The sequence below is a fragment of the Anolis carolinensis genome, chromosome 6 (assembly GCF_035594765.1).
Source record: "Anolis carolinensis isolate JA03-04 chromosome 6, rAnoCar3.1.pri, whole genome shotgun sequence".
Classification (NCBI taxonomy): Eukaryota; Metazoa; Chordata; class Lepidosauria; order Squamata; family Dactyloidae; genus Anolis; species Anolis carolinensis.
The window spans coordinates 94,927,613-94,952,333 of NC_085846.1; the positions used below are offsets into that span (position 1 = coordinate 94,927,613).

General features: G+C 40.5%; 1 long non-coding RNA gene across 2 annotated transcripts in view; it reads left to right on the plus strand.

Moving 5' to 3' along the window:
• Positions 1 to 24,721, plus strand: part of LOC103279111 (uncharacterized) — a 52,610-nt gene that overhangs the window by 15,161 nt on the left and 12,728 nt on the right. Inside the window, exons 3-4 of one of the 2 annotated variants that reach the window (XR_009999899.1) lie at positions 1,812 to 2,004; positions 4,905 to 5,044. This is a non-coding gene — a long non-coding RNA (uncharacterized LOC103279111). The remainder of the gene's footprint in view (positions 1 to 1,811; positions 2,005 to 4,904; positions 5,045 to 24,721) is intronic. The other variant, XR_506565.3, reaches the window with a different exon arrangement.

The following is a 24,721-nucleotide window of genomic DNA, read 5'->3' on the forward strand; positions in this document are numbered from 1 at the left end:
TTAAAACCAATACATATTAAAATACATAAAACACCAAAATACATAGTAATTATTTTGAAATGGAGCACACCATTAGAGTTCATTGCTTTTTTAAAACTTTTACTTGTATATTGGCCTCCCAAGTTCTTGAAAGATGCCTGTGCATGTTTTCTTTTAATGTGTGGAGGTCAGTGCACAGCCGATCATCACACAGTCTTCACAGAGTGAGGGTCCAAACCAGAGGCACAGTTGGTGACTTCTCAATTTGTTGCAGCCTTCCTATGCCTTCATAGCCATTGTAACATGTACCATGTTATCTTCTGCCTGATCCGCCATTGAGATCTTTGGATTTTGCTTTGTCTGAAACCTCCCCTGCGCCTATCTAGGGGGGTTGCAGTCAATTCCCAAAAGCCTGTTGAAACAAAAAAGGACAGCATAGAGAGTGCTGCATCCCAGGGTGTCTATGAGAGAATTTCCCAGTGTTTGACTAGATCTTTGGGAGATGCCTGCTCAGACATGGAAACCCATTGGGGGACTTTGGGCAAGTTTCAGTCTGTTATCCTTAAAGCAGGGGTGTCCAACTCATTTTCATGAAGGGCCACATAAGCCTTATGGCTGCCTTCAAATAGCCACTGAAACCATGGCTGGAGAATCCATGGATACAGAGCATCAACTATAATATTTTTACATAGTGGTCAATGCTCTTTAGTTTTTTACCCAATTTGGTTCCCCAGATGTTACTGAAAAATAAATTCAATCACTTTTAATTATCTGCCATGTGATCTGGGAATATTGGGAATTACAACCGAACAGCACTTGTGGCCCTGAGGACATTTTAAAATCAGGCATCATGACATGACGACAGGCTGGATTTGCCCTGTGGGCCTTGAGTTTGTCAAACTTCTAAGGAGAAAGCAAATATAAAGTTTGCCACAAAAACCCTGATAGGGTTTGCCATACATTGGAATCAACGTGAAGGCACATAACAACAGCAAACATAAATGTAATTGAATTGCGATATTAGTAGCTAGCATATTAATGATTCCCTGAACATTAGGAAGAACTTCCTGACCATGAGAACTGTTCAACAGTGGAACTCTCTGCCTTGGATTGTGGTGGAAGATCCTTCTTTGGAGGCTTATAAACAGGGGCTGAATGGCAATCTTTTGAGGGTGATTCTTTGGTTGTGCTTTTCCCATATGGCAGGGGGTTGAACTAGATGGCCCATGTGGTCTCTCTTCCAACTCTATGAATTAGAGACATTAAACCTATTCTACTAATGCCCCACCCCTGAATGGGAAAGGACAGCGTACAAAAAGGCAGTTCACCTATCTTCTCAACCCTGGCTCTTTACTTTGTGTACTTCTGCTGGCTCAAAGATTTGTAGAATCAAATCAACTTTTCACTTTTATCAGCACCCCTTGAAGATGTTGACACCTTTTGTATGCAGAAAAGCACTTTTAGATCTGACTGATAACGATAATGTATTGTCTAGAAGCTTGTTTTTGTCAACTGTTTTTTTCATACAATTCTCTTAAGTACTCCCTGTATTTCAAAATAGCTTTCCAGAGCCTTAGAGATAACAACTTTGCTTCAATTGCTTGCTTCCTGAAAACATATCAGGAAAACACTGTCAAGGTTAGTATCTTCCACAGGAGGCGGACATGAAGGCTGAAAGCTGAGTTGAGGCAAACTAAAGACAAGATAAAGGTTGAATGGGAGAGAGCTTCTTCACACAGTGATCTTGCCCAGAATTTTGAAAGGTAGCAATCTTTGTAGCATCTACCTTTGACTGAGGACTCAGATAACACAGTTGTTTTTTTTCGTGTCAGGAGCAACTTGAGTCGCTTCTGGAGTGAGAGAATTGGCCGCCTGCAAGGACATTGCCCAGGGGATGCCCGGATGTTTTGATGTTTTTACCATCCTTGTGGGAGGCTTCTCTCATGTCCCCGCATGGAGCTGGAGCTGATAGAGGGAGCTCATCCGTACTCTCCCCGGGTGGGATTCGAACCTGGCAGCTTTCAGGTCAGCAACCCAACCTTCAAGTCATGAGGCTTTAGTCCACTACGCCATCAGGGGCTCCAGATAACACAGTTCAAAGCAGATATTGTGGGATTTCCTGCCTTGATATTCTGGGTTATATGGCTGTGTGGAAGCACCCTTATGCCCCTTGGTGTCCCAGTTTAGATTATTGGCTGTTACTGGTATTATACTGAAATGTTTGAACTTCAAGTAGTTCACTTTTGGCCAATCACGCTCCCTCAACCTAACCTTCTAATTGTAAGAAAAGGGGTGTGAAGAATCATGCACACCATCCTGAGAAAAACAAACAAAGAAATAGGCAATTGGATCTGTTTGCAATGCTTTTTGCTGTACAGGAGACAGCTAGTGATCCCGATGGTTCATTTGAAGGCAGCAGTAGTTGACATGCGCAGCACTATACAGTGATTTTGAAATAGGGGTCCCCAGATAGTGTTGGGGCCCTTTTGTACTACACAATTATAGTACTATGCTTCCATTTTAATTGCCAAGCCTATGTCCCATGGAATCCTAGGTTTGTAATTTTATGGAGCCCTAAAGCTCTTTGGCTGAAAATTCTAAATACTTCTCCCTAAACTTCAGATCCCAGGATTTCATAGGATATTGCTCAGGCAGTTATAGCAGAATAGCAGCACTATAATTATGAGGTGAAAGGTTCCTGATCCGTTGTTGTTGTTGTTGTTGTTGTTGTTGTTGTGGATTCTAGGAATTGGAGTCCAACATCTGAAGAACTTAGTTTTGAAGGCCAAATCTCTAACTTCCTCCTATTAGAGTATCAATTACAATTCCCTAGTGTGAATCATTTATCCTGGCCAATCAAATGCATATATTTTTCATCAACATGAAATACTGTGAATAATCTCAAGGGTTTTTTTTTTGCTTCAGTTACTATTAGGCAATAATAATTTTGAGAACAATTAATATAACCCACCAAAAGGGGAAAATCCCTTGGAATGACTCGACACAGCGTTTAATGACCTTTAAACAACCTACCTCCTAGATTCGATGTGTTTTATCCATTTTAATGATGACCTTGTTATGGACTGCATTCTTCCTTTTTCCTACTTAGTCTGCAAATTATCCTAAAATGCAGGAATGCTATAATCCTAGCTTCTATGTTCAAATAGACCTACGGAGCTAGATTCCACATGAAACCTTTTTTAAAAGTACTGTAATACAATTCAGGCTGAAAGGACAATATTTTTGTGATTACAAACTACTACTTTAGCTAACACTTTTTGCCATAGCCTCTTCCCCCTCCCTCACTCTGCTTTAGAACGCTTGTCTCCTAACATCTCAACATCTCCCTCTTTACAATTGTTTCAACAGCATTTGAAAATATCTCTTCTTCCAACCCATTAACCTCTCATCTCCCTGTCCTTTCCTTTCTCCTTTCCTCACCTTCTCATCTTATTGAAAGCCTGCAGGCAGGGTTTCTTGGATTGAATTTAAGCACCATAAAAAATCAGTTCTGTCTTGATGATTAGAGTTATTATTGCCATAGTATTATCTCAAAACATATATTTTTAAAAAATGCCTTAGTTAGTAAGAAGATACATACCTTGACAGCTGGCAAAGAAATATTTTATATATGTATATACATTTTAAAGGTAGTTTTAAGGTAAAGGTAAAGAAAAAGGTTTCCCCTGACGTTAAGTCCAGTCGTGACCGACTCTGGGGGTTGGTGCTCATCTCCATTTCTAAGCCGAAGAGTCGGCGTTGTTCACAGACATTTCCAAGGTCATGTGGCTGGCATGACTGCATGGAGTGCCGTTACTTTCCCGCCAGAGTGGTACCTATTGATCTACTCACATTGGCATTTTTTTCAAACTGCTAGGTTGGCAGGAGCTGGGGCTAACAGCGGGCACTCATTCCGCTCCTGGGATTTGAACCTGGGACCTTTTGCTCTGCAAGTTCAACTGCTCAGTGCTTTAACACACTGTGCCACCAGGGGCCCCCAAAGGTAATTTTACTGCACCTCATTAAACATCATAGAATTTAGTGGTGTGGTAGAAGCCTAGAAACAAAGAAGCCAAGAATAAACCTGACTGGAACTAGAATATCCCATGAAATAAAGCACCAGAGCTAGCTAATCTCATTCCAGTCATCATATGTGAAAACACAACTTGCTTTTTCTTCATAGAACTGTATTGTTTTCTCACTTGCATGTGTTCTGCTCTCTCCATGGTTTTTTTTATATATAATAAAAACCATTCTGAGCATCTACAGTCAAAATAAAGGAAGCAAAATGATCACTGCCCCAGCAGAAAAGGTCCAAAAGATAATGTCTTGCAAGTGATTCATTTTGCTTGTCACACATAGGATAGCTTAAGAATTATGTTCTAGCTGATAGTTTTAAAGGAATTCAAGAGCTACTTTATGCACATCTACTTGCATAGCTTCAGCATATATCAGAAAAGGCTCTCTCAACTTCACTAAATGTGCATGTGCTAGATCAGTGGTTCTCAACCTATGGGTTCCCAGATGTTTTGGCCTTCAACTCCCAGAAATCCTAACAACTGGTAAATTGGCTGGGATTTCTGGGAGTTGTAGGCCAAAACACCTGGGGACCCACAGGTTGAGAACAATTGTGCTAGATACTGCAAACCAGGGTTTAAAATTAAGGATATTTGTAGTACACCAATATATACAGAGTGGGGATATCGAATATAATAATGTCTGGAATCTCATTGGTGATGTATGTGTGAATTTTTGATATTGCACAAATAAGTATTGACAACCTTCTTGTACAATGCCAAAACAGAACCTCCAGAGTAGATTTCTGGAGGCTCTGTCATTGCTGTAGGGTGGTAAGGAGGGGAGATGACCAGACAGCACTCATCCTGGCTGTAAATCCAACCTCAGCTCTCTTCCCTTCTCCACAGAACTACAACCTGGAGAGATGCTGCTTAGAGACTTCACCCCATCACCTCAAGCCGGTTTACTGAGAACACCCTCAGGGCTTGATAGCTGCCTTCCAGAGTTTCAGAGAATCATGCTCCACATGTCCTGGGAGAAGATCATGGTATGACTTTTATAGGTTTTCATCTGTAAAAAAACCCCCTTTAATTCTCTTGAAAGCAACACAGCTAAACCAGACCACAGCCCAATTTATTGCCGTATTCACTCCCTACAGCAGCCGATGGATATCTTTCTTAGCAATGGAAATATTATTAATGTCTAGGAATGGGTTTTGATGTACCACTATACTTTGATTGCCCACTGACTATCACATCAAAGGGGGGAAAGGTTAGCAAAAGAGGTAATTAACATCCCAGATGGCTTGGGGTTGTCATAATTTGACTTGTATTTTAAATCCTTGGATCTATTTCAGGCTCCAAGCAACATTTTTACAACATTTTCTTAAAAGTTCTGTTCTGGTCTAGTGGTTAAATAGCCTTTAAACAACAAACTGAGTTCACAGTGCTCTTTGTCCTTCCTCCTCTTCACTCTTCTCCTCCTCCTCCTCCTGGCCAATTTTTTAAAAATGAGGGACGCAATTAAGTACCAGAGTCAACCACAGAGCCCTATCATTTATGTCACACTTTGCCCAACTTGGGCTATAGGAAGTCCACAAACAAGCCACCCATTCCCTAAATGAAAGCTGAAATCTTAGGTTCACAGAAAAAGGAAATATAAACACTTATAAAAGTCCATTTTGTGATGTTCTCCAAAGACTACTAAGAGTTTATTTAAATTAAGAATAATTTGAAATTTCACTCAAATCAAAATAATTGTTTTGACTGGTTGGTTACTTAAAAAAGAATGTGTGGCAAAACCCTGAAGGTGCTTCATTCAAAGATAAACACAAATATATACATGCTATCCCATGACATATTTTATTGGAGCAGAAAGAAGGAATCAGAGACTGGCAATTAATTTTTCTGTAGAAGGTAGGTAAAGGTTTTCCCCTGACATTAAGTCCAGTCATGTCTGACTCTGGGGGTTGGTGCTCATCTCCATTTCTAAGCCGAAGAGCCAGTGTTGTCCATACACACCTCCAAGGTCATGTGGCCGGCATGACTGCATGGAGCGCCGTTACCTTCCCGCCAGAGCGGTACCTATTGGTCTACTCACATTTGCATGTTTTCAAACTGCTAGGTTGGCAGGAGCTGGGGCTAACAGCGGGTGCTCATTCCGCTCCGGGATTTGAACCTGGGACCTTTCGGTCTGCAAGTTCAGCAGCTCAGTGCTTTAACACACGAGCCACCACCAGGTAGCTCCAATGAAATCAATGGAACTTACTTCCAAATAAACTTGTTAGAAAAATCAAAGAAATAATTTCAAAACCAAGAGATGTGTGTCTGGCTCATAGCTATATTTCCATAGTTATGCTACATAATGGTATTCATCCATCTGGACAGTCAAACATGCTACAAAGGCATCCACAGAGAATTCAAGTGGAAATAGATGGGTTCAGAAGAAAAGGGTGATTTGGGAGGATTTTGGCACAGTCAATAAAGAATTACAACACTAGAATTTTCAATTGTACAGGCATTAAGCATAAAATTTAGCAACACTAAAAGTAATTGATGACTCAAAAAATGACTAAACATGGGTGATGTTAGTATAAATTAGACTTATATTACCTTAATTCATTAACAGAATGTTGACCACAGTGTGAGTGTGGAACAGGGTACCATTTCAGGAAAACAATTTCTATCAATTTCACAGTTTCATTTGACCACATCACTTTCAGTTTTTTACATGCCGCTGTTTAAACAGAATTACTGTTTCTCAACAGCATTCGCTTAAATTGCTGTTATAATCAAGATCTACAATAGCAACATGCCATGTGATGAAATGTCACAATATTTTGCAGCAGAAACATAATTGATGCTTATTTTGCGTGTACGTTTCCTCTTGCTCTTACCAATCATGTTGTGTTCTAATTATAACAATCTAAGTTGTAAACAACACATGCTGAGGTTTTGACAGTGAGGTCCTGATGTAGCACAGTGTACAAGTTTTAATTACACGCAGTTCTGACACTGTGCACACTGCAGTGACTTTATCATCTTTGAAATGGTAACTGAATGGAAAAAAGTTTTTTGAAATATGAGCATGAAGGTAATGAGATCAATAAATGTCATCTAGAAAAAGTAATCATAACTCTGGAGATTCACTAACCTTTCTGCAAATTCCAGAAATAATAGAGAAGCTTGAAATGAAGAATGGTTTAGCAGTGAGGAAAGCATACGATTAGAAGAGAAAGCAAAAATGTTGCCTATAATGACAATGATTTTGCCTCCCTCTCCTTTTTTAAAAAAGGTGTGCATATTAAAACAGCAAGCTTCTTTTGTTTGCTCTCCTGTATTTCTTCTCAATCCAGATGTTCATACTGGAAACAGAAAGAAATCTGTTTGAAACAATCTGTTTTTTAAAAATCAACATAAATGTTTTGTGGGACAAAAAGAGTGAAGTAAGTATTTTCCCTCCTTTAAGAAATAGGAAGCAGAAACCATTTTAACTCTGTACTAATAAAATAAAGGAGAACTGAAAATCTTAAGGTAACATAATGGGCTGGGCTTTAGCACAGCAGGTTAATCACCAAGCTGCAATAAATCTGCCAACCAGAAAGTTGATAGTTCGAAGCCTGGGTCAGGGTGAGCTCCTGACCTTTAGCCCAGCTTCTGCCAACTTAGCAGTTCAAAAACAAATGTGAGTAGATAAATAGGAACCACATTTTAAAAAGCAGAGAAGTATTTATTTATTTAGGCTCAGAGTTTCAATCAGAAAAAGAGGAAGTTTACAAACATCAGCAGGAAGATAGAGCAACAGCATCCCCTGGTGTCCGGAAGGGAGCACATCCTCCAAAGATGCCGAAAGATGGGGAAGCCTATATATACCTCTATCTGTTGGCTGTCTTGTCATTATAATAATCTGCATTTAATATGTGTTCTGTGATCTGACATGAGTCCCCTTCAGGGTGAGAAGGATGGAATATAAATGCTATAAATAAATGAAAAATAAGCAAAGACAAATCACATTTGTCCACAGAATAATTTATACACAAAAGCAGGACAGTAGACTACACAGTTCAGGTATGTATGTAAGGTTTGTTCATTTACCTCTTTGGATATATGTTTTTTTTATTTTCACAATTGTATTCCCGAGATTACATTTTTGATCAGGATCAAATGCAATACAATGTATTAGTGCTTCCCCTCTCCCCCTTCCTTCCCTCCAAATGTACTCATATATGTATATATAGACATGTACACTTTTAAATAGTGCCTACAACTATTGGTCCCATTATACTATTCTTTCTTCCCACCTATCCTGTTGCAGTGACCGCCTGCCTCTTGGGTCAAAGATATTCATATATAACCTTGTTCCTCCTTCCCAGTGAAACATTCTCCCATCCTTCTAGCACAATATGGCTATGTTTGTCAGGTTGATTTGTGTCCCACATTCTTCTCCAAAATCCCCACACCGAGTCTAGCTGAGTAATCCATTTTAATGGAATACTTGTTTTACCACTGCATTGTGATCTTATTACTTTATTTCATTTAGTACGTTTCATATGTGATACTGTAAACTGCCTTGAAATATTTCGTATGAAAAGTGATGCAGAAATACCTTCATAAATAAAATAAAATAGTAACACAAACCAGATCAAGATTTCCTTCTTTCTCTCTCTTCCCCTATCTCTGGCAAAGACTATTAGGGTGACAACTTACATATTGCTCAAAAAGATGAAAAGATGACACAGATTTGTATCAAATACGTACATTGTAACTGTTATGTTTATGTACATTTAGACATTATCTCCACCATTTAATCAGTGGTATTTGTCATTGACTCTTCAGATGTTGTTGAACGGTAACTCCCATCAGCCCTAGCAAGGTGAGGAATCCTACAAATAGCAGTCCAACAATATAGAAGACTGCATCAATCCCTCTGCATGCTGATCTAAATCAAAAGGTTATACATATCACCCAAGTGGGGAAGTCTGTGAGGAGGTGACCTGCATACCTGGACAACCTGCTAGCTAGATAACAAACTGTTGTTGGGCAACTTTAACGTCCCAGCTCTATCCTTATACCTCATAATTTTTAAACAGGAAAAGTCCTGAAAATATGGTTAGAATAGTTCATACCTGGATGTAGTAACACATGCCTTAGTTACACACTGGACTTTATCAAATGATGCTGTTAAGGTGCAATTGTGTCAAGAGAAAAAGGATCAGTTGATGAAGCTTACTACGCAATGTTGTGGCTCGCCTTTAGTTGCATTGCCCTTGAGTCATGGTTGAATTCTCTTTTCATTTACAGGAAAACTCTCAATATCACAGTTCTTCTGGCCACTCTTCCTCGTGCAATAATTTTCTTCTAGTGCAGTCCTGATATTGCAAGCCAGAGGAAAGTCTCATAAGACAGCCAAAACATTAAAAAAAGAGAAAAATTTGGGGGGGGGGGCACTGTGTGATTTTTTAAAAACGCTTGGTAAGGTAGGAAGCAATCCTACATGGAGAACTATTGTGAGATTTCAAAGCAACAAAGTATCAGCATGGTACAATTGTGTCATGGTGTGAATGAGATCATTCCAATAAAAATATGCTTCTATTTGCTTAAACAACACAAATGCGACCAAAGAACAGGCTGGTGTGATAAAGTTCACAGACTCTGCAACATATTCTTCAAATTATCTGGGAAACTGCAATTCATGCAGGTGGGACCTCACTTATAGCACATCCTACAGCTGTCTCAATTTAGTAGGGACTGTCCTGATCAATCTTCCGTCATTCCACCTTTTCAGACACTTTTACAATGTCCCAATTTCTCTTGTTTTTTCCAGTTTCTTCCTCTCTTTCCCACTCCCTTTGTTCTCAACTTGTTACAGACTTGTTACAGACTGAGTTCAAAGTGCAAAAGTAGAGTGAAGAAAAGAATAGGGGAGGAACATTGCCTTTCCTAATAAACTCAGAAAAAAAACAGTATCTCCTAAATTGCATGTTCTTCCTTATTAATAACTTTTGTCATCTTGACCACGCTGTGATGTTGCTTGGACACAAGTGTTTTGATATTCATCTATGAAAGCTTCCTTCCAATAGGTGGTCTGCCTCCTGTAAACTGGGACAGATGGCTACTTTGAAACTCCTCAAAAGATTCTAGATGCTAATTATTTTTGATAGCTTGTACCCTTAAAACATCAGCATGAAGTGGAAGGGAAGGGTTTTTTTCTATAAAAACCCGCAAATGTCAGAAATGCCACCATGGTAACAAAGGTCCCAGCAAGGCATCTGTTCACAAAAATCCTCACTATCTTGGAGGCTTACTTCTGACATTCTTAAGAGCCACCCAGGTGCTGTTCAAAAGCTGATATACACAAAAAATAAAGCATAGATCAACCATACACAAAACCATACACAATTTAAATTTAATCAGTGCTTCGAGGGAGGAGAGCAGGCCAATTTTGTGCCACAAGATTTTGTGAATCTACCTTAGGATAGAGGAGTAAAAAAGGCCATTCCTCACTGTATTTCCATCCTTTCAATATGATATAAATTCACAAAATATCCCTTTTTTGCTTTCTTAAGAAAGGAAGCCCTAATTTAGGTCCTGTATCTAGTATGCTGCATGGATGGCCCACTTGGTTTTATTGCCGTTTCCATGTAATACTACTGGTAATACAATCAGAGTGAGATGTTTCCACTTTAGTAAGCAGGACAACGTGGACAATATGCTAATACATTCTCCTGAAATACAGAGAGAGTTCTTTTTGTGTGTTTCCTTTTTTGTGAATGCAGCCACAGATGGTTTTTCCATCTGGTAAGCAGAATATGCTCTGTTGGGCATATGGTACAGTTTACTGTTTATTAGGAAGACTACTCTTTCTGAGAGTAGTACAAGTTTATCAGATTTAAGTTTCTGAATTGAGATACATGCTTACTCCATCATTGAACCTTTAAAATCATTTCCACTCTTAGCGCTCATTTGAAAGATCCCAAGACTTCATCACATGCAAAAAAAACCCAGCATTTCTACACATTTAAGAAATGGCTACTGACAGGGCCCATAACATGATGCAAGCTTGTACAGTGGGTTCCAGGTATTTTGCTGTTTCTAAAGTATGGGGTTTTTTCCTACACTTCCTAAGCTGATTGGCAATCAACTTCATTTTCAACTCCCTTTGTAGAGACGTGTAAAAACGCCCAGTTTAGCATGTGCTGGGAATTGCCCTTTGCCCGCTTGTAAACATAATTACGTCACCATGGAGGGAGGAGCCAAGGGGAACAGTATTGTTTCCTTTCTTCCACCATTACTGTTTTGGGACTGAGGAAGAAGGAACAGTAATTTATATCTCTTTTTAAGTGTAAAAGAAATAGATTGAATTGAGAGCTATCTGTACTCATAAAGAGAAATTGTAATATCCAAAGAAAATGGGGGAGGAGGCAGTGAGAGGAGAAATATATCTCCTGTGTGATGAGAAGGCCAACGGATAATTAGAAAAGAAAGTGAAAAGAGGGAAACGATATGATGGGGGTAGGAAAATCACCCGTTTAATTTTAAAATGGGATTTTCCAAAGCTTAAGGGAAGAACAACAATCCCAAATGCTTTACTTGCCCCATGGGATGAAATCCCTAGTTACAATACTGTTGGTCCTGTGCAGCAGCTCTATTAAGCAATTATTTTCTTATCTGCTCTATCAGATGATTTTGACACTGAAAAATATTCAAGGGGTGGATGGTTAAAATGAAAGCTTTTTGGTGTCCTTTAACAAAAATAAATGTCTATTAGAACACTTCTTAAATGTTGGATATTGTTAATAGGAAATTTATCTGGAGAGTGAGAAGTCTCAAAGTAGTGGTAGTAATAATCGAGCCTTCCAGATGTTGGACTGTAGTACCCAGCATTCCTCATTATCTGTTGTACTTTAAGGGAGTGCTTTAGATCCATGGTTGTCAACTATTGGTTTTCCAGATGATTTTCATTTCTGTAGGAAGAACTATCCACCCAACCATTCAACAGTGGAAGAACTAGTGAATTAAAGGCAGCTGTTTATTTAATAACATACTGGTCCAGATGTCAGTACACCTTCTGACCAATCTGAGACCAAAACAAATTTAAATTTTAGCATTTATAGCAGGTTTTGGAAAATCTACCCAACAGCATATAATAACATAGCTGGAGTATACTAGATCTATTTTAGTCAATAAGTGCACAGCAATCGCAACAGAAAATTACTAAGCAAGCACCAAATGAAAACTATTCATGCCTAACCTTACTTTTGCATTTCATATTGTCATGTTATTACTTGCTGGAAGGGTCAGCATGCCCTGAAATATATTCAATCTACTTTTCCTTGATATTCCAATGAGTTTAATGATTGATCAGCTTCTAAAAATTTCCTTGGTAAAAAAAATATTTTTTCTTCAGCATGAATGTACCTTACTTTTATAGACTGAACTTTTCCCTCACCAGAATCCTTTATCATGATCACCTGGGCTTTTCAAAAATGAAGTCTAAAACACCTGGAGCACCAAGATTTGGGAATCATTGCACTGCAGCCACCTGTGAGACAGTTCTAAGATACCCCACTAAACTAGACAATTCAGGATTCTGTAAAATGGAAAACATGACAGTAGAAGTGGCATGAAACTTCTAGACAGTTCTACTGATGCCTTTGTGTATGCAACTTATTTATTTCGCAGCACCTCTGCAAGTATATTTCTACAGCACTGAATCTAAATCATAAGCCAAACACCACAGTAATGTTTGGCAGAAAACATAGCATTGATGACCCTGATGGATCACTCATAACTCAAGGGAAAATATCCGTAACACAAAGGGCTTTGAAGCAGTTATGTTCATTAGTTATGAAGCATCATACTACTGACTTGACTAATAATCCAATCTTTTGGATGTTTACCTGAGGAAAATGCTACTGAAATCAAAAAGTCAACGATCAGAAATGTTCATTGGAATGTTGGAGAATAACCTGTATCTTCTTTCAATAACTACTGCGATATCTGTGCTTTTAGTAGTTACTTAGTGTCTCACCATGCCCATCAGCTTGCCTTCATTGTTCTTATCCTTCAAGTATTGCCTAAGAACATGTTCAGTATCTCTTTAAGTGCATGTCTCTTGCCTCCTTTACTTCCCAGCTCCACTGTGCAGCTTATTACATCCAGCTGCATCAGCTCACAAACTCTGATAGCTACCTAGAGCAGATATAAATTTGCCTGTCAAAAGTCCTCTCACAGTTTGTCACTTTTCATTCCAAAGACAGGTTATCCAGAGAATATTCAATATGCAGTATTAGTGTTTGACATCTGATCGTGCTTAATATTTGACATGTAACAACATTTCATATTTGACAATTTAAAACTGTTGACAGCTAATATGGAATGGTGTTATTCAAGCCATATGGTGCAGTAACCACAGTATTGAGTTTGGATGTTGAATGAACAGTAGTTAGTATGAAAGTTGAGTGATGTACCCTTTTCAAATTAATCAACAGTGCCTGTGACGGCGCGAGTGGCGCCATCTATATGTTGGAACTATAAGTTGCAAGATTTGAATTGTTGTATCATGCCTGATTTTGCCCTTACCCTGTAAATGTAGTTGGATTGGTTATTTATATCTGTCAATCAATGTTGTTTGTACCTGTTATATTGCTCACTCAGCAAAACTGTTTGGCTCCACCTCTTCCTGGAGTAGGACTGTGTTTCCTCCTTTTCATTCCACTCTATCGGATGGACGTGAAAGAGAGGCTTGGCTCTGAAAGCCCTTCAAAAGTTACCTCTCAGCACCAATTCTGAGGTTCTTACCCTTGGGACTCACATTTCATGTTCAGGGCCAACCTGAATAACGTTGAGGAGTCTCAAGCGCCTTCACATCAGTCCTTTGGCAACAGAGGAAGACTCTTGTCTTCAGATATAGGTCATTGGACTGAGGCTGAGTTTGCTCCGGCATTCACAGCCAGAGAAAGAGGGATCTGGACAAGCTTCATGGACTTAAACAATCAAAGACTGTAATGTATATTTTCTTTTACCCCCTTTGTGAAGAATAAACCCAGTTTTGAGTTAACTACAGTGTTTTGGTCCTTGGGAGTTCCAGTTTCCCTAAAGGAGGGCAAGAAGCAATCCCCTGGGGAAAGATGTCACGTCCATGCCTCTTTCACTAAGAGTTTACAGCCCCAGGCGCAACGGCACAGTGCTGAGAGAAGCCTTCTTTTCCAGAAGTACTGAGAGAGAAGCCTTTTTTTCCAGAACTGCTGAAAGAAGCCTTCCAGAAGTGCTAAGAAGGGAAAAGAAGGAGTGAAAGGGCCTCAAATTTGCCAAGCCCATAGTCTCCTAAAGATAAAGAAGTCAAAAGAAGCCTGCCTTTGCCTCCAGAGGGAAGCCCAGCCTTCACAAAATTGAGTCATTTGCAAGCTTTCCCGCTCTTTTTGCATCTCAAGCCACCAGCAAATTGCTACATTCAGCTCTTGTAGCTGCAGCAAGTTCAAGCCTTCTGCAAAGTGGATACATTTGCTAGAAGCCTAGCCTTTGCAAATTGAAACATTTGCTAAGTTTCCCGCCTTTTCTGTTTCTCAAGCCAGCAAATCGCTACATTCAGCTCTTGCAACTGCAGCAAAATCCAGGTTTCTGCAAAGTAGATACATTTCTCCAGAAGTCAGCCTTTGCAGACCAAGCCTCTTCCAGAAACCAGTTTGCAAAGCAATAAATTCCAACCTTCTGCAGTTCCTGCCATTTCTTCAAAGCCTGCTGCAAGTTTATGAAAGCCCAGGCTTAACTTCCCAGTTAAGCAGCTGTTTTAATTGTCTTGTTTAAAATATTGCATTGCCCTTTTGTGTGCCTTTAATTGTATAGTTAATTAGTATTGCATTTTGTACTGTTTGAAATTTGGGATAAGTTTCCTTTTGAATTACATAATGGCAAGTCATAGCAATGAGATTTTGCAAACAAGGGTCAAATCCCCCCTTGTAGAAGGTGCAGAAGAAAGGGTTCAAGGCTCCCCATGTGTAAGCCTTAGATCCAGTCTGCTCAAGATTCCATCTAATGATGCTAGCCTTAAATCCAAGCATTCATCTAGGCATAGCAGTTCCTCCCAATCCACACACTCATTCATCAGTACTTCTTCCAAAGCAGCCCACTACAACAGAGAGGCTGTCCGTTTGAAAATTAGAAAAGAGGTTTTAGAAGCAGAGGCGTCTGCAGAAATGGCTAGGCAAGACTTTGCCTTCAATGAAGAGGAACTCCTCCTTCAACAGGCTAAAGCCAAGCAGAAACTGCTTCTAGCGCAGGCTAGGGCTCAACAAGAAGCTGACCTAGCACAGGCCAGGGCCCAGAGAGAAATAGAGCTTGCAATGGCTGAAGCCAAGCAAGATGAACTGCAACGGGATCTAGATCTGCTTCAAGTAAAAAGAGACACAGCACAAAAGATAGTCAGAGCTAACATTCTAGCCAAAGCTCTATCACAGGAACTAACCCAAGAAAACCTTAGTTTCCTGCCAACACAAGAGCCTACAGCAAAGGTTTCAGCACATCTGCAACTGGAATCACCTGTAGTGCAGAGTCATATCTCCTTTTGCCACCTTGAAGATCGCTCACCTGTTCCAGTGTTCGCGACTTCAAGGCCAGCCCATTCCTCAGAAGTACAGCAAAGCACGGCCGGGAGCGTGCCATCATCTCTGTCAGAGTCCATCCCTGTACTTAGGCCTCAGAGATACCACTTGTCTACTTGGGAACAAAAGGATGACGTCTTTCAACAACATCCAGATGTCCATTCACATTGGCAAGGCATGGCCGGGAGTGAACCACCACATTCATCCCTGCATACCAAGTCAGTTCTCCCATCGCTGAAGATGAAGGCTTCAGAGGTGCTGCCTGCCAGCAATCTGCTGAACCCAGCATCGCCTACCATCGCGAAAAGATGTGTTCAACCGAAGAACATTGAGTTTGTCACGCCACATCACACTCCTCAGATGTACCCTTACACACTGGAGTCTCAATTGGGTTCCCTCTTGAGAAATCCAAGAAGAGACATCAGAGACAAAGGCGTCCAGAAATTCACTGACCGACCGGATGACTACCTTCTGTGGAAAATCACCTTCATGAGGGCCATTCGAGATTTCAAGCTAGAAGCGGATGAAGAACTGTCCCTTCTTATGGCGTGGCTTGGACCCAGCTCAGCCGAGCAAGTAAAAAGACTTTATGCTGCTCATGTAGCAGACCCCCAAAGAGCTTTGTCCACAGCGTGGTCTCGCTTGGACCAGCGCTTCGGTGCGAGCACTGAGATAGAAGCATCCCTCATGGATCGACTCAACAGGTTCCCATCACTGAAGATGAAAGATTGCAAACAGCTTTGGGACTTTAGTGATCTTTTACTAGAGCTAGCTTCAGCCAAAGGAAATCCAGAGCTGCCAGGTTTAGCATGTCTGGACCAGCACACGTCACAGAGTGCCATCCTCTGCAAACTTCCTTTTCCTCTTCGAGAAGCTTGGGGGAAACAGGTGTTCAAGTACAAAGAGGAGAATGTAAATGTATACCCGCCCTTCACCTTTTTGGTGGATTTCGTCACTAGAGCAGCCCGTGAGAGGAATGACCCTCAAACAGGTCTTCTCGCTTTGTACCAAGACCTAAAGCCTGAAAAGACCTCCAAAGAAGACAAAGCCCAGGGCAAAGATCTTAGAAGGAACCTGAGTGTCAAGATGACAGACGCAACTCCTGCAACTTCTGCTCAACCAGTCAGCAACAACAGCATATCCTGTCCCATTCATCAAAGGCCACACAGCCTAGCTGAATGCAGAGAGTTCGCAAAGAAGCCTTACAAAGAACGACTCCAAATAGTTCAAAAGGCCAAGGTGTGCTTTAGATGCTGCGGCGCCACTATTCACTTCTCCAAAGACTGCAAAGAAAAGGTTAAATGCCAACACTGCAACAGCATCAAGCATTGCTCTGCAATGCACAACTTCGATTCCCCTCAATTCAAAGCAAAGTCAAATTCTCCTACCAAAGAAGAAACCAAAGAAGACCAAAAGCCTACAGAACCTCAGGTAGCCCTCAAGGCTCCTGCGGTTGCCTGCACCAAGCTTTGTCAAAATAGCCACAAGCCCAGGATTTGCCACCCAATCTGCCTGGCAGAGGTGTATCCAGACAAGCAGCCGTGGAATAAGAAAAGGGTCTACGTCGCCTTGGATGCCCAAAGTGACGCATCTCTTGCAACCCCAGAGTTCTTCGACATGTTCGATCTTCATACAGAGACAATAGAATACACCATATCCACTTGTTCTGGAAAGAATAAGATGAATGGCAGAGTTGCAACAAAGTTCAAAATCTCGCCTGTCGGACAAAAGGTCAGGTACGATCTTCCTGACCTTATAGAATGCAGCCTGATTCCCAGGAACAAAGAACAGATAGCCACGAAAGAGGTGGTACAAGCCCATCCTCATCTCAAAGGTATTCAAGATCTAATTCCAGCTTTGGACTTAGAAACAGACATCGTAATGCTTATCGGTGCAAATTGTCCCACACTGTTCCGTGTTAGCAACCAGATTGAAGGTCCTAAGGGATCACCCATGGCCCAGCAGTTGCCTTTAGGATGGACGGTGTTAGGCCCAGTCTGCCTGAACAAGATGTTCCAGCCTGTCACTAAAAGGCCTTCACTAATGCAAGGATGTGCCAGCCACATCTCAGTTTGCTGCCAGGGAGTAATGCCCGATTACTCTTCCATCATCGAAGTCACAGAGAGAGATGAGCAAACAGCCTTCTCTAAAAATGATCAGAAGTTTCTTGAGATGATGAACAACCAAGTCACTCAAGACACTGAAAGTAATTGGATAGCACCTTTACCTTTCAAGCCGGAAAGACCATCTCTACCCAACAACAGAGATGTTGCCCTTCATCGTCTCCTGTCCTTAAGAAGAAGGATGCTAAAGGATCCGAAGGTAAAGACCCAGATCACCCAGTTTGTGGAAGACCTCTTCAGAAGCAACTACGCTGAACCAGCCAGCATGTGTGCGGAGGGAGAAGAGCAGTGGCATTACATATCCACTTCAGAAAATCCGGCAGATGTGACATCCCGAGGAACATCAGCCGCAAAGTTGTCCAAGTCATCCTGGATCACTGGACCCAAATGTCTTCAAAATCCTTCCTTTCCAGAAAGCATTTCCGTGCTCAAAGACGCTGAGTTGCCAGAAATTCAGTCCTGCAAATCTACCATCGATGGCCAAGACTTATCAAGGCAAGGTTTAAATCCAGCCAAGTTTGAAAGATTTTCAAAATGGACTAGACTTCAGGCAGCCATTGCCAGGCTCATACATTACATCACTACAAAAAACAGTGGTGCAATTCAGCCCCAAGATCTTTCAAAAGCCTCAACAGTCATCCTGAGATCCACTCAAAGACAGTGTTTTTCAGAAAGAAAAGCATCCTTGCCCAAAAATAGTTGTTTAAAGGACTTGAACCCCTTCCTGGACAATGAGGGTCTCCTTAGGGTTGGAGGTAGACTAAAAAGAGCAAAGATTAGATCCTGTGTTAAAAATTCTGTTATTCTGCCACACCATAGCCACATAGCTCTGCTGTTGACACAGCATTTCCACTCAAAGGTCAAACACCAAGGAAGGTCATTTACTGAGTCTGCCCTAAGAAACTATGGGTTTTGGATTGTTAGGTGCCAACGTAAAGGTTGGGGATTTGGTGTTACTTAATCAAAGATGCTCCTAGACACCAATGGGCTAAGGGTATTGTGTCAAAATTATATCCTAGCTCTGACAATAGAGTGCGCAAGGCCCAGGTTAAGGTCATCTCTAACGAAAAGGTTTTTTTTTTATTTGACAGGCCTATTAGCGACATGGTTATTTTCACAAGACGTACAGTCTTAAAGTTATTAGAGTTAAAGGTATTTAACTCCATTTTGTTTAGATTTCCGAAAGTCCGGAAATCTAGGCCGGGAGTGTGACGGCGCGAGTGGCGCCATCTATATGTTGGAACTATAAGTTGCAAGATTTGAATTGTTGTATCATGCCTGATTTTGCCCTTACCCTGTAAATGTAGTTGGATTGGTTATTTATATCTGTCAATCAATGTTGTTTGTACCTGTTATATTGCTCACTCAGCAAAACTGTTTGGCTCCACCTCTTCCTGGAGTAGGACTGTGTTTCCTCCTTTTCATTCCACTCTATCGGATGGACGTGAAAGAGAGGCTTGGCTCTGAAAGCCCTTCAAAAGTTACCTCTCAGCACCAATTCTGAGGTTCTTACCCTTGGGACTCACACTTCATGTTCAGGGCCAACCTGAATAACGTTGAGGAGTCTCAAGCGCCTTCACATCAGTCCTTTGGCAACAGAGGAAGACTCTTGTCTTCAGATATAGGTCATTGGACTGAGGCTGAGTTTGCTCCGGCATTCACAGCCAGAGAAAGAGGGATCTGGACAAGCTTCATGGACTTAAACAATCAAAGACTGTAATGTATATTTTCTTTTACCCCCTTTGTGAAGAATAAACCCAGTTTTGAGTTAACTACAGTGTTTTGGTCCTTGGGAGTTCCAGTTTCCCTAAAGGAGGGCAAGAAGCAATCCCCTGGGGAAAGATGTCACGTCCATGCCTCTTTCACTAAGAGTTTACAGCCCCAGGCGCGACGGCACAGTGCCAACTGCATGTGGAGCCAGTACTGGCACTGACTATGAATCTACCCACATGTGAGAAAATCCCCAATCCAGGATGACCCCTTAGTTCTAGTCAAAGACTCTTTTATTCATCTTTCCTTTACTCACATGATACGATTCAAGATGAAGTACATGGGCTCCAATGCTACTAATAAAGTGGATGAGTTGCTATGTTAATCTATGTGTACAATAATAAAACATAACCAGTTGACTTCTTGTTTATGTTGAAGGCAAGCTTGGGGGGTAAAATTGTGGATTTTGACATGACCTATGAGTAAGTCAATATGGCAGCTTTAAGAGAGAGGAAGAGAGGAACTCCTGGTAAGGAGAATAGGGATAGGGAAGCACCTTGGTACCATAGTTCAGGGTATTTATTGTCAGACTCTAACAACTACAGCCTGCTAAACTACACCTAGAAGCTATTCTTAAATTCATTTCTGAATGAGACTACTCAAATCTATATATATAAAAGGGTAATGAAATTTCGGCCTAGGACAAAACAACAAAACTACACATCCCAGAAACACTAAACTTGGCAGCACAACCCCTCATCCATGCCTCTACGTTCATACAACAAAAAGAAAACAAAAATAAAGTCCTAATTAGAGCGAGAGGAATAAATGTTTTTATCCAATTGCTGCCAGTTAGAAGGCTAAGCTCCGCCCACTTGGTCTCCTAGCAACCCACTCAGCCCAGGGGACAGGCAGAGTTAGGCCTCACTTAGGCCTCTTCCACAATGCCTGTAAAATATAGATTATCTGATTACAACTGGACTATATGGCAGTGTAGACTCAAGGCCCTTCCACACAGCTATAGAACCCATTTATAATCTTCCCATACCCATACTTCGCCACAGCAACGCGTGGCTGGGCACAGCTAGCGTATGTGTCTGTGTGTGTGTGTGTGTGTGTGTGTGTGTGTGTATATATATATATATATATATATATATATATATATATACACATATATATACATACACACACACACATATATATATATACATACATATATTCTATTATTATTGTATAGTATCATATTATTACTATTATATTATTGTTATATTACTTATTCATTATTCATGACTACATTGAAACTAGAATAGAGAGAAATCAGAGTGGAAACTGCAAGAGGTACCATAGATTGTTCTACATGGAAATAAGGCTGGAATTGCTGCCAGTTAGAAGGCTAAGCTCCGCCCACTTGGTCTCCTAGCAACCCACTCAGCCCAGGGGACAGGCAGAGTTAGGCCTCACTTAGGCCTCTTCCACACTGCCTGTAAAATACAGATTATCTGATTTTAACTGGATTATATGGCAGTGTAGACTCAAGGCCCTTCAACACAGCTATATAACCCATTTATAATGGACTTAATATCAGGAGAAACCCTTTACCCTTTACCTTAACTACCACCAATTCCTCAATATTGTATTTCCCATACCACCATAGTTCGCCACAGCAACGCGTGGCCGGGCACAGCTAGTATATTTTATAAAAGGAAGAACTGTGAGCTAATGGTTATTGTTGCTTGCACGTTCTACAGCTAATTCATAATTATCAGCTGCTTAATTATCAAGAGAAGCCTTTTCTTTTCTTTTCTTTAAATGTCAAAAAACCTATATCATTTGTCAGTAAAACTTGTTTACAATGTATAATGAGCTTTTACAATTAAATGGGTTCCCTTTTCACAGTTGGGTACTTTTGAGGCTTAGTGTAATACATACACATGAAGATGAAAACACTGCATATACATTATTCGTGTTGAAATGCAGATGGCTCTATTGCAGTAATGTCACTGCATTATTGACTTGTGACATATAAACCCAATTAAAATTACAAGGCGACACTTGCATCTTCTCCTGCAGCAAAAGTCACAGGGAATGTAAAGACCAATGACATCTACTAGTAATCATACTTGTATAAGAGAAGTTACTAGCTATATAATGTTTTCTATATACAAATGAAATCAATCTTTTGATTTGTATCTTTGTTCCTTGAATTTTAAAAGAAGAAAATGGATGGAGAAATTAAATTTTAAAATTAATGTAAATTAACATTTAAAAAAATCTCACTGCCTTAAAGACTACATTATGGAAAATAATCAAGCAGCAAAAGCAATAATTGAATTTTAAACTGAAATTCCAAGTATTATATAAACGTGTTTATAAATTGACCTCTAGTCTATTTTGAGGGCAGGCTTGGGGGGGGGAAATTGTAGATGTTGACATGACCCATGAGTAAGTCAATATGGCAGCTTTAAGAGAAGAGGAGGGAGGAACTCCTGGTAAGGAAAAAGGGGATAGGGAAGGGCTAGAGGGGACTGGTATTTTTACTAAGAAAGAAGTAAAGTCTAAAACAAAGACTAGAAATTCCTCAAAAGGGGGAAGAATTCTCCATTCTGTTCAGATGTTTATTTAGAGTTGTCGCACAGTTGTAGTGGAATGACTGTTTAAAATGCTTGCTCATCTAAAGGCCTGAGAACATGTACATTACAACTTACATGTGCCATAGTTAAAATTTAAGCAGTTTTTGACTTGCTAGTTACTTAATGCACTGGTAAGAGTTGCAAAGCAATTGCCCAGTCTCAGCAAGGGCACTCTCAAATAACAGAATGCTGCGCTAAAAAGTATCATTTCTTTTAATGATTCATTTCATTTTCCAAATCTAAAAGAAGAAAGGGTTGTTTGTAAATGTTAAAAATGCTTTTTTAAAAAAGATCTGGGCATGCTTTGTTTATAAAAACTGCATGGAGATTATTAATATGCTTTGATTGTGCTTTTCCTGCATGGCAGGGGGTTGGACTGGATGACCCCTGTGGTCTCTTCCAACTCTATGATGCTATGGTTAAAGGAGCCTTTTTTCGTGAAATTGGTTTTGTGTAAAATAAATGTGGTTTCCTCTATATCAGGTAACAGAACTTAAAACACAATATGCTATAAATCACTGTCATTAAAGATTAACATGGTCCTTTATTTGCAAATACCACAAGCCTTTAATATTTATATATTATCTCATTCTAATTCAAAGCAATTCACATTAGACCATTTTAGAGGAAGGGCAGATTTCCATGTGGACTATAATAACAAGCAGCCATCTAGGAAGTCCTCCAAGCGGTTAAGAGGAAAATATGTTCAGACTAAGATGAGGATTTGTTTCTTTGACTATTTTAAAATTCAAATCCCCTTGGTTCACTGTATGATCTTGGATCATTGCTTTCTTTGGTTTTGCCTACTTCACATAGAAGAGAGAGAGTGGGAGGCAGATGTTTCCTGTTTGATATTGCTTAACTTGATTTGATTTCTGATCTGCTCTATTCAGAATTTGGAAAAGTTACCGTGGTGGACTAACTACCAGAATACCCCAAGTCAACACTATGAGAGATTCTAGGAGTATTAATCCACCAATTTACTTCCTCTAAGCAATTACACTATAGCATGAGCTCAAGTTATAGTTGTCTGCAGTCCCCTAGGGCAGTGATCCCCAACTTTTAGTCCTCCAGGTATTTTGAACTTCAGCTACCATAATTCCTGACTATTGGACAAGCTGGCTAAGGCTTCTGCAGGTTGGAGGCCCAAATAGTTAGAGAAGCAAAGGTTGGGAACCACTGCTCTAGAGACTTTTCTTGCATATCAAGGAAACTGATCCAGTACTAACAGAGATATCTAGATTCTCTATGAAGATACCATATATAACTTGACCTGTTACGCCTTATTATTGGGCACTGACAGGATTTTCAGGTGTCAGTCATTAGATGCCCATTATAAGGTCCACATTCATTAGACTGCCAAGGAGACAGCAACATCACTCCTTCCTATATCACAGCAAGGTTTATGTAGATGTCCTGGGCATTTATTTTCCTCTGCAATGGCTGCCATCTGAAGTAATTTTATGACTACCCCAATATTGTACTGTTGAGTGAATTTAGCTCCACTAAAATTGTGGGTTCGGGGAGCCTAGCATGTCTACCTTTCCAGTAGCCCAAATAAGACACAGATGGGTAGAAGGCAAGAGCAGAGGTTTATTCTCAATGACCAGAGAGGATGTCAGCAGAGAAACTACTCCAAAGTACTGACATACTGCAATTCCAAATACAAAGCCTTTTATTTCATGTGACCTATTCAAGAAACTGTCAGGACCCAGGCTGTAGAGCACCAATAACCATGCGCAGAGACCAGAATCTATCTAATATCTTTATTAAAGGAATATATAAAGTCAATAAAAACAAGTGAAGAATATAGTTCAGAAGTAGACCTTTCAGGAAAGGTCAAATATAGTCCAAGAAAACAATGTGCAATATGTGATATTGGAGTCCAAAGTTATAATCCAATAACCGAAACACACACTTTGCCAAGCAAAGTGTGGGGAAATGACAGGGTCCTTTAATCCAATGGAGCTTGTCAACAAGGCTGGAAGCAAACTAGATTCTTGGCAACAAGGCTTGATACGTGGCAACAAGAGGCAAGAAACAAGGACAAGGTCCGTGGCGAGGTCCGTGGAAACCAGGAAGCTGGATGCAAGAACGAGGTCCGTGAAACAAGGCTTGGAACTTGGTCCTGGAGGCAAGGGACTGGAGTAGCGTAGTCCACACACAATCTCACTCCACAAGGTGACGAATTGACTCCGCAAGGATTTCTTTGCGGGTAAACACCTATATAGGATCTTGTTTTCCTGCCAAGGAACACTTTCCCTGGGAAACAAGAAACGAAACCCATACTGTGTCCAGATGCATGACTCCTTAAGATTTCCCAAAGGAAACAGGCTTAATCAGCTAATTGTCTGGCAGCAATCCTGGCGCTTCTGCGAATCGCCTCCCTAGCGCCTCTATCTCGATTATAATAATCCTGGCGAGAAAATGGGGGAGATTTCTGCTCAAGGCTTGTTTGGCTGACTTCTTGTGGGCAAACATCTTGCAGGTGCAAGGGCTCCAATTTTGGCTGAAACGGTGGAAAACCCAAGTTTTCCTCTTCATCTGTCACAATAGTACTAGGAACGGGACTACATGGCCCATGAGTCATCACAGAAACCCACACCAGCTCCTGATTGGTTGAAAAACCGTCCAGCTAGGATATGTGTCCTGAATGGCTCAAG